The sequence below is a fragment of the Cryptomeria japonica genome, chromosome 3, assembly GCF_030272615.1.
Source record: "Cryptomeria japonica chromosome 3, Sugi_1.0, whole genome shotgun sequence".
In the NCBI taxonomy this organism is placed as follows: domain Eukaryota; kingdom Viridiplantae; phylum Streptophyta; class Pinopsida; order Cupressales; family Cupressaceae; genus Cryptomeria; species Cryptomeria japonica.
Window position 1 is genome coordinate 235,298,559 of NC_081407.1, and position 14,811 is coordinate 235,313,369.

The window sequence follows — 14,811 nt, forward strand, 5'->3', positions numbered from 1 at the left end:
GTTCGCTAGCATTAGTAGGGTGAATGCACACTTTCTGTTTTGGAGAGGAAAAGGCGTGAAATATTGTAAGTTTTTGGAGGAAGCTAAAAATATACAGTACATAATTGAGTTTAACAAGCTCTAGGGGGTTCCAGATGACACAAATATTTCAATGCCTACTACTTTGTCTGCTAGGGCAGCACTTTAGGGCAACCAGAATCTGTCACATACTTCTCATGCTTCGCAAACGAGAGGAATGATGTTTGGATCTCCATCCACTTCCACTTCTATTGCCGCCAGGGTTGGGAAACGTAGGTTGCAGACAACACAGAGCAACCCCATTGCTGATATGTTTAATGTGCAGCTAAGAGATGAGATAGATGAATCCATTGGCAAGTTCTTCTTTGCCAATGGCATTCCATTAAGGGAGGACCATCTTATGTGCCACCAGGGGAGACGAAAATGAGGACCTCGATCTTGGATAAATGCTATTCCAAGATCAATATTTTGATGGAGAAGATGAAGGCATGTTGGGTGGCATTGGGGTGCAGCATAGTTATGGATATGGGTGGACGGACATTAGTCATCGTCCACTCATCAACGTCATGGTCACATGTGTAGAGGGCCCATACTTCCTTAGACCAGTTGATTGTACAAGGCATCGTAAAGATTCTGATTTCCAGTTTCAGGTCCTCAGGGAGGCTATTGAGGAGGTTGGGCCACAAAATGTGGTCCAAGTAGTGACAAATGCAGCCCATGTGTGTAGAGCAGCAGGGAGACTCATTGAGGCAGCCTATAGACACATTTGGTGGACCCCAGGTTGTGTGTATGCCATGAACAATGCACTCAAGGACATGGGGAAGATTGACTGGATTAGAGGAGTGGTCACCGATGCGAGAGATGTGCAAATGTTTATCTGCAACCACCACACTTCACATGCACTCTTTAGGACCTTCACGAAGGAGTTCTTGAAACCAGTTGAGACTAGATATGCATCCTATTTCATTCTCTTGGAGAGAATGATTGAGTTGCAAGAGGCATTGCAACTCATGGTTATGACTAATGAGTGGAATAGGTGGGCTGAGGCCAAGACAGAGTAGGGGAGAAGGGTGAAGGAGATAGTGAAGAGTGATGTGTTTTGGACTGATGCAGAATACATTGTCTCCATCATTTCTCCAGTATTCCAGGGGATCAGATATGGGGATGGGGATGCACCTAACCTTGGAGAGGTGTATGAGTGCATTGACTCTATGCTTGACTAGATGAGGGCTGCTGTGTGAGTGAAGGACCCCTCTCTAGCATTCTCCAATGAGTAAATCCTGTCTATCGTTCAGCGTAGATGGGACAAGTTGAACACTCCTTTGCATATGGCTGCCTTTGCCTTGAATCCTAAGTGGTACAAGGCTAGTCCGGGTAGAGTGACACCGATTCAGGATGATGAGGTGAAGGCGGGTTTCTTTAGGTGCATAGAGAAGCTGTTTGATTCCAGAGATGCCGACACAATGCGCATTGAGTGGGGAAGATTTGCCACTCTTAGAGGTTATTCAGATGCGGCAAAGATGGATATAGACACTATGGCACATGAGGACCCACTTCTGTTGGAATTGTCATGGCATGAAATCTTTGACCACCACTTTAACCATCTGTCTACTATCCCAGGTTTCCAGTTCTTCAGTTGCTGAGAGGAACTGGTCTACATATAGCTTCATCCACTCTCTCAAGAGGAACAAACTTACCTCTAAGAGAGCAGAGAAGCTTGTCGCTGTACACAGTGCTTTGCATCTCATGGACCGCAAGACACTTGTGTACAAGGAGAGTCCAGCGGCACGATGGGATGTAGAGCCAGAGGAGCCTTCATAGATTGATGAGGATGATCCTACCACTTCAGATGCAGGGCTAGTTGGTGTGAGCTTGAGGGACCTTGATCTTCGGGAGTCCAACAGTTCCACTGAGGAGGAGTTCATAGATGATTAGAGGCCTCCATTAGCTACATTTTGAGTTTTGTCATTTTGTCTTTGACTCTAGTCTCTTTTGTAATGCTATTGCTACACGTATTTGCATTTGGCTACTCATTGTAATGATGAATCATGTAATCATCTTTATTATTATAGACTTTGCAATGGCATCAGATATTCATATTTTCGTTTTCTTTTTTCGATATAATAGAAATCTCCAATTTGACAATTTCATTTGTCAAATTTTATTTAGCATTTAGCAATTACTAATCTAAGTAATCTTGGTATTTCCTATAGTTTCATTTGAAATCTAATTCTTATACTGTTATACTGTCATACATCTTTTCAAAACTAGTTTTTCAAGTACTATATATATATATGTATAACTATATGAGCACCACCACCCCACCACCCCCCTGCCGCTGTCCCCCCACCGTCCCCAAACTTAGGCCCTTGGTCCCCCGTCCCAGAAACGCGTCCCCCCGTCCCCAACACCCGTGGAACACTGGTTTTCTTTATAGCTGGGCAATACTTTTCTTGAACTCTGCTGCAGAATTGAAAGTATTGGGTGATTAAATAAAAATCTGGTTGCTTTGTCCATATTAGACAGCTCAAGGGTATAAGAAGAAAAAATAAGTTTGATTGGATTTGGTTTTGATGGAAGGCATCCATGTTTGGTACGAAGCAAATATATTAAATCGATGCATTCAGAAATTTGGGTACATTTGGGGTGATGTGGGTCTTGGAAGAATCGTGGATAGATTTATATGCTGGGTCAAATTTCCAGTGCCAGGTGTGAGAGCTATTTCTTGATTGCCACATGAGGAGAGTTGCTGGAACGTGGTAATAATAGCTGACTTTGAAAGTATATTGCTGGTGTTGAGTATTTCTCTAAAGATCTGATTGTGGTAGGTGATCCTTGTGTTCAATTTGCTTTCTTCCCTAGTCAACTTGAATCAAGAGTTGGACGACAGAAGAATGACATATTGCAGGATTGATAGCTGGCTGCTATTACCAGGTGAGCTGAAAGCATGCAGAATGATAGTTTTAGAAATTACAAAGGACAGAATAGAGAGGGCGTTTGAGGTTTTTTGGACTGAACAATTTCTCCTTTGACTTCAAACTGTGGTTTCAGGGGCAATTGGAAGTATATCTCATGACTTTTGGGTGTATATGATGGTTGCTGCCTTTGCAGGAAACTTGTGGGCATTCTGAGCAGACAAACAGTAGCTATATGGGAATGTTGGAATACTGGGAGTGATCCTTGGCAGAGGATGTAAGGCTTGAAGGCATCACAAGCGAGTGAAGAGCTGGGTGTTACCTTGGAAGCAGAAAATAACTATCACAAACCTTTGGAAGGCTGAAAAGAATCGAGGTCAGATCTGTGATTAATAATCATTGAATGTATTATCCTGATCAGCAGAAATAAATTTCTGTTTGCCATAATAAATCATTGGATGTACATGAATTGTTATTCCAAGTTTAAATCTTGTGACGTGAGCCTTTCTTTTAAACATTGTAAACTGAAATTCACGTCTTCTGAAAAATGTTCATGCAAGCATTCATACAAAATCACGTGGCAAAGAAATGTCCTTTCAATTAAATCTCGAGAAAAAAAATAAAAAAAAATTGCACAGGTATTGCCCAGTATCTTACACATGGATGAAGCAGATGAAAGTCTATTTAGTCTCCATAAAATAAATGGAGCTCAAAGGATTAATTTTGCATGCCTTAGGGTTATTGATCAAGCTCTTGTATAGTGGGAAGCATATGTTCCAAATTGTAACAAAGGGAAAAAGTCAATAGTTAATCATCTGGTCAACTCAATCGGATGATGTTCACATCTAGTCAACTTCATGGTTTCAGGTCCTTTTTAATTCTTAATACATAGTAAAGCGTTATCTTGGTAGCTGGATGAGTTACAATTTTAAAATTGTCAATGTCTCAATTCTCTCCACTAGTTAGGATTAGTTTTCTAACCTCTTGGAACAAGACTATACCCTTGTATGCATAGGGCTGCTCGAGAGTTACCATTCACAACATGATTCATATTAAGCGAAATTATTATAATTATGCTAGTAAGTGGGTGCTTTTGGCATATTACATGTGTACATGTAGGTGCATCCCTTGCACATACATGCAAGTACCTTTCCCAGTTTGAAATAAATAACAAGCTTTCACTAAATTCAGTATACCCACAACTAACTACTTTTAGGTCTTGAGGACGTTTACCAACTGGTACAAGTTCATATCAACTAATTATGGTCATGGTTAGCAGATGACTTCACTCTTTTGAGCTCTTAGAACACAATGCATTGCAATAATATTGTAGAAAAGAAGACATTTTTCCCCTTCGAAGTTACAATTTGACCTAGATAAGGGTCTGTGTACAAATGCTAAATTAGGAACAATAATGCCAAGCTCGGCATGGCTGTAGTTCAAATGGAAAATGGAAGTATTCCAAAACAATCGTGTATATGCTATGTAAATGGTTCTAATGCCTAAGGACTGGATGTTGCTAGTATTTCATAATTTGATTAGAGAGATGCAATAAATTTCATGCTTATAGTAGTCAATGACAACGTCTCTTCAAAAAAATATGCTCAAGCGAAATGGTTCGGTTCTACCACTAGAATGAATCACAATATCTTAGCATGCATGCGAATTCAATTTGGTTCTTTATACTAAAGCTTGCTCAACTTACTAAGCTGTCTTTTAAGACTAGCTTCAAATGATTCTATTAACTTAACGATTCAATCGTCATGTTATTCTCAGATGCTAGAAGAAAGACTACTTCAGAAATATGCATTTTACTAATGCTAAAAGATGCATGTAAAAGCTCAACAAAGCAAAGTATAAATGGTAGCAATTCATGCTTGGAGATTAGCTTGATAGTGCAAGCATGGAGAGTTGTCCCTTCTCAGGTAGACAACATGTACCCCCTAGAATGCGCTACATATTTCCTTCCACTGCAAGCTGCAAAACCACCTATCTTTCCAAGCTCTGGTTTTTGACATAATGATTTCAAGAATAGTCTTTTTCGTACTATATGGCTGCATCACAAATAATTATATTCGATAGCAAAATCAAGAATCAGTTATTCAAGCCACAATACCCATTTGCATTCTGTTTGATTTGCATTTCAAATGCATTATGGAGTCAATCTCCACCCCTTCCCCACAAGTAATGGAGCGGTACTTAATAATGTCGATGCTTAAAGGCATGTTAACAAAGAGACTAGGCTATGTGAGAGACTAAGCTATGTGAGCTATTACCACATAGTCTCAAAGATTGTAAATTTGAATTGATAAATTATCAGTGATGATACAACTATGCACCACACACACACACACACACACACACACACACATGGTCCCAAGTAGTCTACGATGGCATATAAACAAAGCTCTTAAGGAGCTCAGCATTGGTATGTGACCATTGCCCAAACTTTCATCCCCTAAAATCTTCCTCATTGCTTCCTCTGCCTCGCCCCCATCTAGAGTGAAAATCTCCTCCAGTTATGCTTCCACCAATGCTTGTTTACAATCACACTTGTACTCCCAAATTATCACTATATCGAGTTCCTCAAGCCCTATTCCCTCCATTCTTTGGACCTAGATGTATTTACCTTCATTTGCATGCTAGACTTTATAGCGAGAGGCATTGTTGGCAACTTCCATCAAGGAAGTTACTTCAATTTGGTAATCTCAAGCGAATCAGGGATTACGATTTGGATTGATCCCCCAGACAGCTCCTTGTGTACTACCTGTGCACAAGCATATCCCAATGAAGGTGTTTTCAATGCTGCCTTCTGTAGAGCCCATCAAAAGCAACGTCTGAGAATGGGACGCCATCACTTAGGCCTAGACTAGTCCAAGCTATAATATCATTTGAAATGATAACATCATTTGCCTGATCAATGACATGATTAGAAAGAAAATCTGCCTCTTGATTTGCTTCACGAAAGACATGTTTTATTGAAAAATCCATTCCTTCTAGGATCTCCTGAATGTCATTCACCCACATTCTAGATTTCCAACTTGGGGCATTCCTAGAACTAATAGATCGAATCACATTTAGGGAGTCTCCTTCAATATCAATATTGAGGAGATTATCCTCCTTACACAATCTTAGGCCGCCAAGGAGGGCTGCAAATTCAGCATCATTGTTGGTTCCGTTAGGAAGCTTAACAAAACCTCCACATATTAGATCACCAGTATCGCTTCTCATGATGAAACCAGCTCCATACTGTCTAAGATTTCCCTTGAAGGCACCGTCAAAGTTCAGTTTCACACCCACACACACACATACACACACACAGACACAAACGGAGAGAGAGAGAGAGAGAGAGAGAGAGAGAGAGAGAGAGAGAGAGAGAGAGAGCGTAGATGACAATTTTGATCTTTTCACGTGTTTGCACTCTCCTTGATGATGCTCTCCCTCCCTTCTTGGAGGGTGGTATGGTTTTCTTGCATCCACTTAGCCACATGAATGTAGTTAGACAAAATCTTAACACCATTCAAAGCATCCACATAACAAAGCATTAGCTCACTTACTCAAATCAATATTCATTTATTCCATAAAGTTCATCAAACAAATGTTCATATTAAGCTTCACATATCATCATCATATCTCTAATATGCAACAAAGCAAAATGAAATTGTTCATGAAAGTGGGATGCAAGACTATGGGTGTAGGCTTTGGAGCTTGGGGTGGGTTGGGTGCATTTCATAGATGAACTTGCACTCCAAAGGCAACACCTAGAGAAAATCCACACAGAACTTGCAGTTTTAATTTTTTCTTATTATTTTTTTCTTTGGCATTTTTTAAACTTCTACTATATTTGCCTTAAAATTTGTCTATCAAAAATTGTTCTTCTAAAGTTTTTTAGTGTTTTGAAGTGGATTTCTAAGTAAAGAGGCACAATTGAAAGCTATGTCACAAAGTTTTTGAAAGTCTTTAAAGGTTTTTAGCTGCTTGGTTCTTTCATTGTCCACTTCATCCCACGTTACTAGAGTGTTGCCATTACACCTATTAGCATTGATAGACGATAGGGTCTACCTGTTTGAAAAGAAACTTCCAATTTTATTAGGCATTCATCTGCCAATGGGCACCTACAAATTAGGGAAACTCTACCCTCCTTGACTGAGCCTATGTTGTCTCGACTTCGTTATTCACTTAACAAATGAAATTTTTCTAGGGAGAAGCATTACTTGCATAAGCGGATCTGAATGTAAAACTATGATCTTAAGTTAGTAGTAACATAAGTATATAACTTAACTCAACGATGGCTTGCTTTGCCCAAGAAATTTTGAATGCCTTTGTTGTCACTGCCGCTTCTAATAGAGTTGCATCCATTGTTGGGCCTGCCTTGTTGGATTCTATAGAGGATGGTTCGACTCGAGGGGTCACTCTGCTACTGTGGTGTTGATGTTGGGGCTGTGGATGCTTTTGGTGCTGTTGGTGCCAGGTTTTCTCCCATACCTCCTTTCGCTGGCGGGCGAAGTTGTTTCTCGCGTGGCCAAATCTGCTACTCATCCTCCTAAAGGGGATTCGTCCTCTTCCTTGTGCCAAGTCCTCCCCTGTGGTGGTTTGTGGACATGATGTTGTCGATAATATTGTTTTCTACCAACTTTGTGCGTTGGTTTGCAGATTTGATGGGTTTTGGCCTTCTCTACTAGACCTCCATCGTTGGGTGAGTTACTCCTGGAAGCCTTTGGTTGCTCATAGCATTGATCTTTTTCCTTGTGCTAAAGGCTTTTTCATTGCTTCCTTTGTTTCTTCCTCAGATAAAGACTTGGTGTTGGGTAAGTTGTGGGCTTGGGGAGATCACTCTCTCTCTGTCAAGGCTTGGACAACTTCGTTTAATCCCCTTACTGAACCACTTAATGTGCGTCCAGTATTGGTTTGCCTTCTTAGTTTTCTCCATTTCTAGGAGCATTCTTGTTACAAGGCCATTGGTAACTCTATTGGTCATTTCTTGAAAGTTGATGATGTCACGTCTTCTAATGGGCACTCTACCTTTGCTGACATTTTAGTTGACATTGACATCTCTTCGCCTCTTCCTAGGGGATGTGGTTCTTATGGTTGGGGATAGACCATGGAGTCAATTGTTGGATTATGAGGGCCTCCCCTTTCGTTGCTAAATATGTTTCTCAACGGGTCATCTAGCTTTCGACTATTCTCTTACATGTCACAAAGATGTTGCTATTTGGTTGAAAGATGTTACTGTAGATCATTTGACTATCAATGCCTTGGATTTTGATTCGGTTAGTTCCTCTCAGGAGGATGATGTCTCCTCCTGGGATGAAGTTGGGCCTCTCACTATTGCTGAAGCTTCTATTGAGCCTCTTGCTTCTACTGTTGTGGCCTTCTCTGTTCTTGTTTCTCCCATCCCTACTACTATTTTGTAGCTCCGATCTATTGTTGTTGAACCTGCTCCTGATGTTGTTCCATTATAGTAGCCTGCTGTTGTTGCTGACATAAATTCTACGAGGTCCTTCCCTTTTGATCCTTCCTTTGATGGTCCCAATGATAGTATTGCTTGGATTGTGGTTTGTCGCAGGTAGAAGGGGAAGTCTTCCCCCCTCCCCCAAATCCCTCTTTGTCAAGGCTGGGGTGCTTCTCCCCATCCTTAAGTTGGGTTTTGGGTTGTTGCAGGTTGGATAGGTTTTCGGTTTGGCTTGTCTAACCTTGGTTTGTTTTAGTTTCGCATCCCTGGTTTGTAATCTCTTGTTACTGCCTATAGGCTGTTGTTTTAAGGGTTAGCACTCTTGTTTTGTTGCTTTCTTAATAAAAAACATAAATATATAACTTTGACTTGATATTTTACATTTATGATTTTATGCTAATGCAATGTAATTTATATATCAAAAAATTTAGCGATTCATAATGTTGTTAGGATTTTCCATTACTTAAAAACTATTCTCACCTATTATTTGTTCTAACCATAGTTGAAAAATTCTCCAAAAACTCTTTTGACTTGTGAAAGACTCTCGTGTCAAAGTGCTAGGTGAGTTACTTGCCGAAAAACTCTCAACGATTTTTTCCTATAAAACTATGTAAAATTGCGAGTTTTATATTAAAAACTCCTCCAAATTCATATAATTTTTTTTTGCTTACAGTTGAAGAAACATAATTTTTATTGGTGGTAAAGGTTCCAAAGGCTTTAATTTGGGCTTAACTGCCCCTTGACCTCCTTGAGGGTGTTGTCCCCAAACCCCAACAAGGGGTGCTGCCGCTTGACACTGTTGGGGGCATTGCCCTTAAACCTTCATGAGGGGCACTACCGCTCCTCATTGGGGTCTTCACTCCAAAATCCCCATTAGTTGTTGGAATTTGTCAAATTAAAACTTGATTACAATGATGGGGTGAGGGTGAATTGGGATATAACTCTTGAGAGTGCCTACTTAGACTTTATTATTGCACAGCTTGCCAAAAATCTCTCTAGATGAGGCAATTTCTACATATGACATGGCTAGTGGAAGCAACATTCTAGCTCATATAGAGTTGAAATTGGTTTTTGGTCTACGGTATGTATCAAATTCTAATTTTGATTTATATATGATGGAAATTAGTAATATGCTCAACAAATTTAGTAATATGTGTGTTTTATAAGAATATTTTTAAACATTTATGTATATAATATGTTCGATAAAATTGTCGAGTTTTCCTAGAGGTTCTTCCAAGTCCTAAGTTTTTTAAACTTTTGGGCCAAGAGAGTTATTGTCGAGTAAGAGTTTTTCAACTATGGTTCCAAATGTCTTTATTTATGATGTTAAACTCTATATTTTATATTTTATTTGTTAAATTTTATAACCTTTTTATATGAAATATTTACGAGCATACCTATCTTCTCATGTCCCCACCATATACACACACAAATTGTAGCTTTATAAAAAAATCCAGGCAATGAAAATATTATGATTATTCCCTTGGGAGAGGTTGACCTAGATAAAAAGGATTGGAATGATAACATTTTATTTAATGACATTACAAGTGCAAAGGTTTTTTATAATAAATGGGGATCACTTTATAATTAAGGGCACCCTATTGTAATTTTCTCTCCAACCTCTACGATTATTGTTTGATGGATAAGTCAAGTGGGTGAATAAGGTGACATGAATAGGGAGGGCAAGGATGAGCACTCCCACTAGGTAGTCCAACCCATGATGGATGATTGATGTGTATGCTAGATGTGGGCCGAGGGGGTATAAAGTCCGCTCTTGGGCTTAGTGTGAGGATTGCTTTGGGCCAACCCATAATGCTCCCTCATCCAAAAATTGTTATGTTTGAATACTTAAAAATGAATATAGATGTGACATGATTTATCTAATGGATCATGATGATTATTAATATACGCATATTTGTACTCATATGTTTGATTCCTAACCCTTGTAGAAATAATTGGTTTTATGAATTACATATACCCAATATTGTTTAATATGATTGTAGGATCTACACTAAAGCTAATTTTGATGATGACATTCTATTCATATTACAGTCCTTATTTTAATTAAATTGTGATTCTACGGCAAGATTTAGTGCAATTCCAAAAGGGGACATTACATATCTTTAGATAAACCTATGTAAAAGATGGTGATAATTATTGTTCTCAAGGCACTTTTTTAAGTGGATGTGTCATTTAAGTAGAATCGATGCCTTGAGAATGATATCTCTTGGTCTTGTTCCTAAGTCCCTTGGCCTTGGGAGGCTAGGCTCATCTTAGTATTTGGGGAGTTTGCTGAGTACCAGTGCACCCCAATATTCTACTAAGTGGGTTTTCATTGTACGTTTGAATATCTTGGCCTTTTTTATTGGTAGTCAAGATAAGAGTTAGGTTGTAGACCATTTTTACACTTGAAGTAAACTTTGACCTAGGAGGGTTATATGAAAACTGGCCTGTAGGATTTGGAATCCAAGGTCGGTTAGATTGCAATGATACCATTAGTCTATGAAGGAGTGGTTGTGCCACCGAAGACAACTAAAAAATTGGCAATGAACCTTTATTTGTTGAAACTTGTAAGCTCTCAAAAAACTCAGGTAAAAGGCTTTCAATTGAGTGTTATTGCAGGAGGCATTGAGATTCTATTTGAACTAAAAGTTGAATATGATCTTTTGAGATTGAATAGGGAGCACTTATTTGCAGGTTTATGGTTATGCCTAAAAGTTATTTCATATTAGATTTTGCTTTGAAGTCCAATATTTTATTAGTCGAGGATTTATTCCTTAACCATATTAGCCTTTATGAGATAATAGGCACTTTTATTTAAGTTTCCTTATTGTTGCCCTCATATGGTAGTTTCTTGCATTGAATTTTCAAAAAATATTCCCCAATGCAATATGGCTATATATAGCTAATTGGAAACACCCCCAAAATTCAAACATTTTTTTTGGGAATGTTGTGGAAGCAATTGTCGGACGAGGAATTGTTCACATTGCTTTCCATTCTAGTTGTTTCACATTGTTATGCATGTTGAATAATCATTATCTACATTCAATTTTTCTTTACATTATCATTATTCTTAATAAAATAATATACTTTTTCGTTCAACTTCAATTTCTTTTCATTGGTTAGTTTGTTGGTTCATGTCAATCTAATTTAGATCATGTTGGTACTAATGTTCTTGTGAGAAAAGTGTATTGCTTGTTAATCCATAACATATAATGGTTGTTGTTAAAGTAGTTAGATTGGACTAAAGAAATCAACAGTGAACCATGACGACGTTGCCGCACCACCCCCCTCTCCCCCAAACTCCCACGTTTTTAGGTAGCAAGGACTTGGGGGAAACATTCCCCCACCACACTGCCACCTCCATTGAGGATATCAAGACATCTAAGTGAAAAAAAAGGTGATAAAATTGTGAAAATGACATTAGCAATGAAAGTTTGTGAGGTTTTGGAGGCCTTATTTCTTCTATCCCAGTTCTTGTGAGGGGCACAACCCCTCGACCCCATTGGGGGCTTTGCCCTCAAACCCATGCAAGGGCTCTACTCTTCGACCACACTAGGGGCTCTAACTCCAAACCTTGACAAGGGGCACTAACCCTTAACTCTATTGGGGGCTTTGCTCGCAAATCCTCGCAAGGGGCACTACCTCTTGATGCCAAACCTCCGCTCACCATTGTCATTATTAATGCAATCATTGCCATGTTTTTTATGTTTATTAGTGTAAACTTTACTTAGTTTGCCAAAGTTTCATTTGCAATTCTTATATTTATTCTTGATTTGCTCCTAAAGTTCGAAAACACTACTTTGCACATGGGGTTGCAAGCTAAGTGGGTTTAACCTTGGAGGAAACTCTATGTTTAAGCGTGCTTGAGTTGGAGTTCTAGGATGGGTGACCTTTTAGGAAGGCCCAATGTTTCACCTTTGTGAGCATCACCTAGATGCAATGAGTGCTAAGTGGACCATTCATTCTTATGAGAGATGGGATCTTGTGAACCACTACTCATGAAACATGGGTTAATGAGTTTGACTCAAAAACTACACAGTTGAATCTTGATAGCAATATCATAACTATTTACCATTGTTAATGTTCAAAATTCAATGCAATCATTGCGACGTTTTTAATGTTTATTAGTTTTAAGTTTACATAGCATGCCAAAGTTTCATTTGCAATTCTTATACTTATTTCTTACACCTCTTTTTATAATTAATTTTTCAAGTACTCTATGTATTTGTGCCACCCCCTCGTTGCCTGATGTAGTAGCATCAGACTGGTACTAATTTTCTTATTTTGTTATTTCAATTTCGTTTTATTTGGGCAAATTTGGTTTGGAATCAATTTTGGGGGCAATTATTGGAACGGTGTGGGATAGTTAGTGAAGGCAAAGATCAATTTGAAGAAGAGAGGGAGGTGACGAGCTTGGAGGGGAGCAGAAAGTGTTGAGGAGAGTGAGACATCAAAATTGATATGCAAGGGCGTAACATTGGTTGAGGAAGAAGGATCACCTTGAGTGTCATTTATTCTTGGGTCGACTAATTAACTTTTTGTCATTGCATAGAGTAAGGGGTAGTTTGTTTCTACTGTGAAATTTCTCCCCATTTGAAGGACCATCCCTATCATATGATTCAAGCAATTAGTCTGCATTGAGAAGATGAGTAGGCACATAGGCTAGTATTGGTCAGTATTGAATTATTTTAAAACCAAATTTTGATTAGTGACATCAACAATATAATGAGTGTTGGAAAAATAGAGTTTGATAGAAATAGAGTAATAGCATAAAATACAATAAGCTGGTGAGTTGGCTTTTGTTTTGTTTAATGTTGGTTTGGGATGTTTGAACAAAGATTGGAGTTGATGAGTTGTATGCATTTTCTTACATTACGCAAAAATGCAATCTTCTTTGCATTCTTTTGGTTTTCATTCTTGTCTCAAGTATGTTCAAGACCAACTGTGTTGTGTTATTCTATTAAAGTTTGAAGTTCTTGTCACATACAAAGGTTAATGTTCTCATTTGAAGTTCATGTTGCTTTGAAGACAAATGGTTTCCAGCATTTGTTGGTTTGGAAATAAATTTGTATCATTACCCCTACTTTGTCTTCCCCTTGTCTCCAAACTTAGATCCCTTGTTCCACATCAAGGAAATCCGTGGAACTATAAAAATCCTTAATTAAATGAACTAGTATAGAGAAGAACTCAAGGTGTACAATCTTTCACAAGAAGTTTTTTTTCCTGTAGACTAACTTCAAATAGAAAGCAATGTATTAGAATAGCACTTGTTACAATATCCTAATGTATAAACTCTCTTATTCCTTATATAATGAACCTGAACTAATGAGAACCATTAATCTTCTTTACCCCCAAAATAAAAACATTTTCTTGTCTTATTACCAAATAAGTACACCATTTGAAATATGCTTATGTGTTCAAACAACCTTTGAATTTACAGTAAACCAAATGTAAAACTAAATATTCTTAAAACAACAATAACGTGTCCAACAATAGCTCCCAAGTTTGAAACTAAGATCTCTAACTATAATTCCCAACAATAAGGAAGTAGAGTGATATCCTCTTTTTTTATCGTTCAATACTAACAATACATTATAGTTGGTCTTTGTACTTTAAAACACATGTATCTTCATTTGCAATTCAAGTCAAAGCATCATAATACGTATATGGTAGTTTCTCGTAACATACATGACGACTTCAAGAGTGCACAACAATCCATGAAGTCCTTGAACTCAAATGTAAAGAGTAAGATGATGCCAACCTTAGTGGCCACTTGCCACCTCTATTATATTGGTCAGTAATGTTTTTTTGAGTTTTTGGATGGGGGTTTGAGGATGTAGTTTAAGAAGGGGGTGGTTTTTTATTTTTTATTTATTTTTTTCAGATTTAGGGATTGTGGGGATAGCTCTTTACAAATGCAAAGAAATTTAAAATTGGTGAAAGTGTAATACAATGTGTTGAATTTGTAATGACAACTCTATCCCTTCTAGTCTTTTCGGGGTTCTTAATTTTTTTTGTTTATTAAAGTTTACCTTTTTTATTTTTATGTGCTAAATGGAACAATTTGTCTAGTCATGAAAATAGGGACATCGCTTTCAAGTCTTTAATGTTACTTGAACTACAAGGGATGTGTCCTCTTCACCTTGGAATATTGTTAGCTAGTGAGCTGAAATTAGACATTGTCAATATAGGACACGGGTGAAGACAATTTACACCACCTCATATGCATAAAGTGGTATACAATACTTCTTCTCAACAAAATGCAATGAGTGCATTGTCATATTACGACTACTACAAAACAAAAAGTAAGCCACATCAACCTTATGGTAAATGATGCACACAACATACCTTTGTCTGCATTTTCACACATGACTACAATGTTGAACATCAAACATCTTAAATGAAAACCAATCATAAAGACAT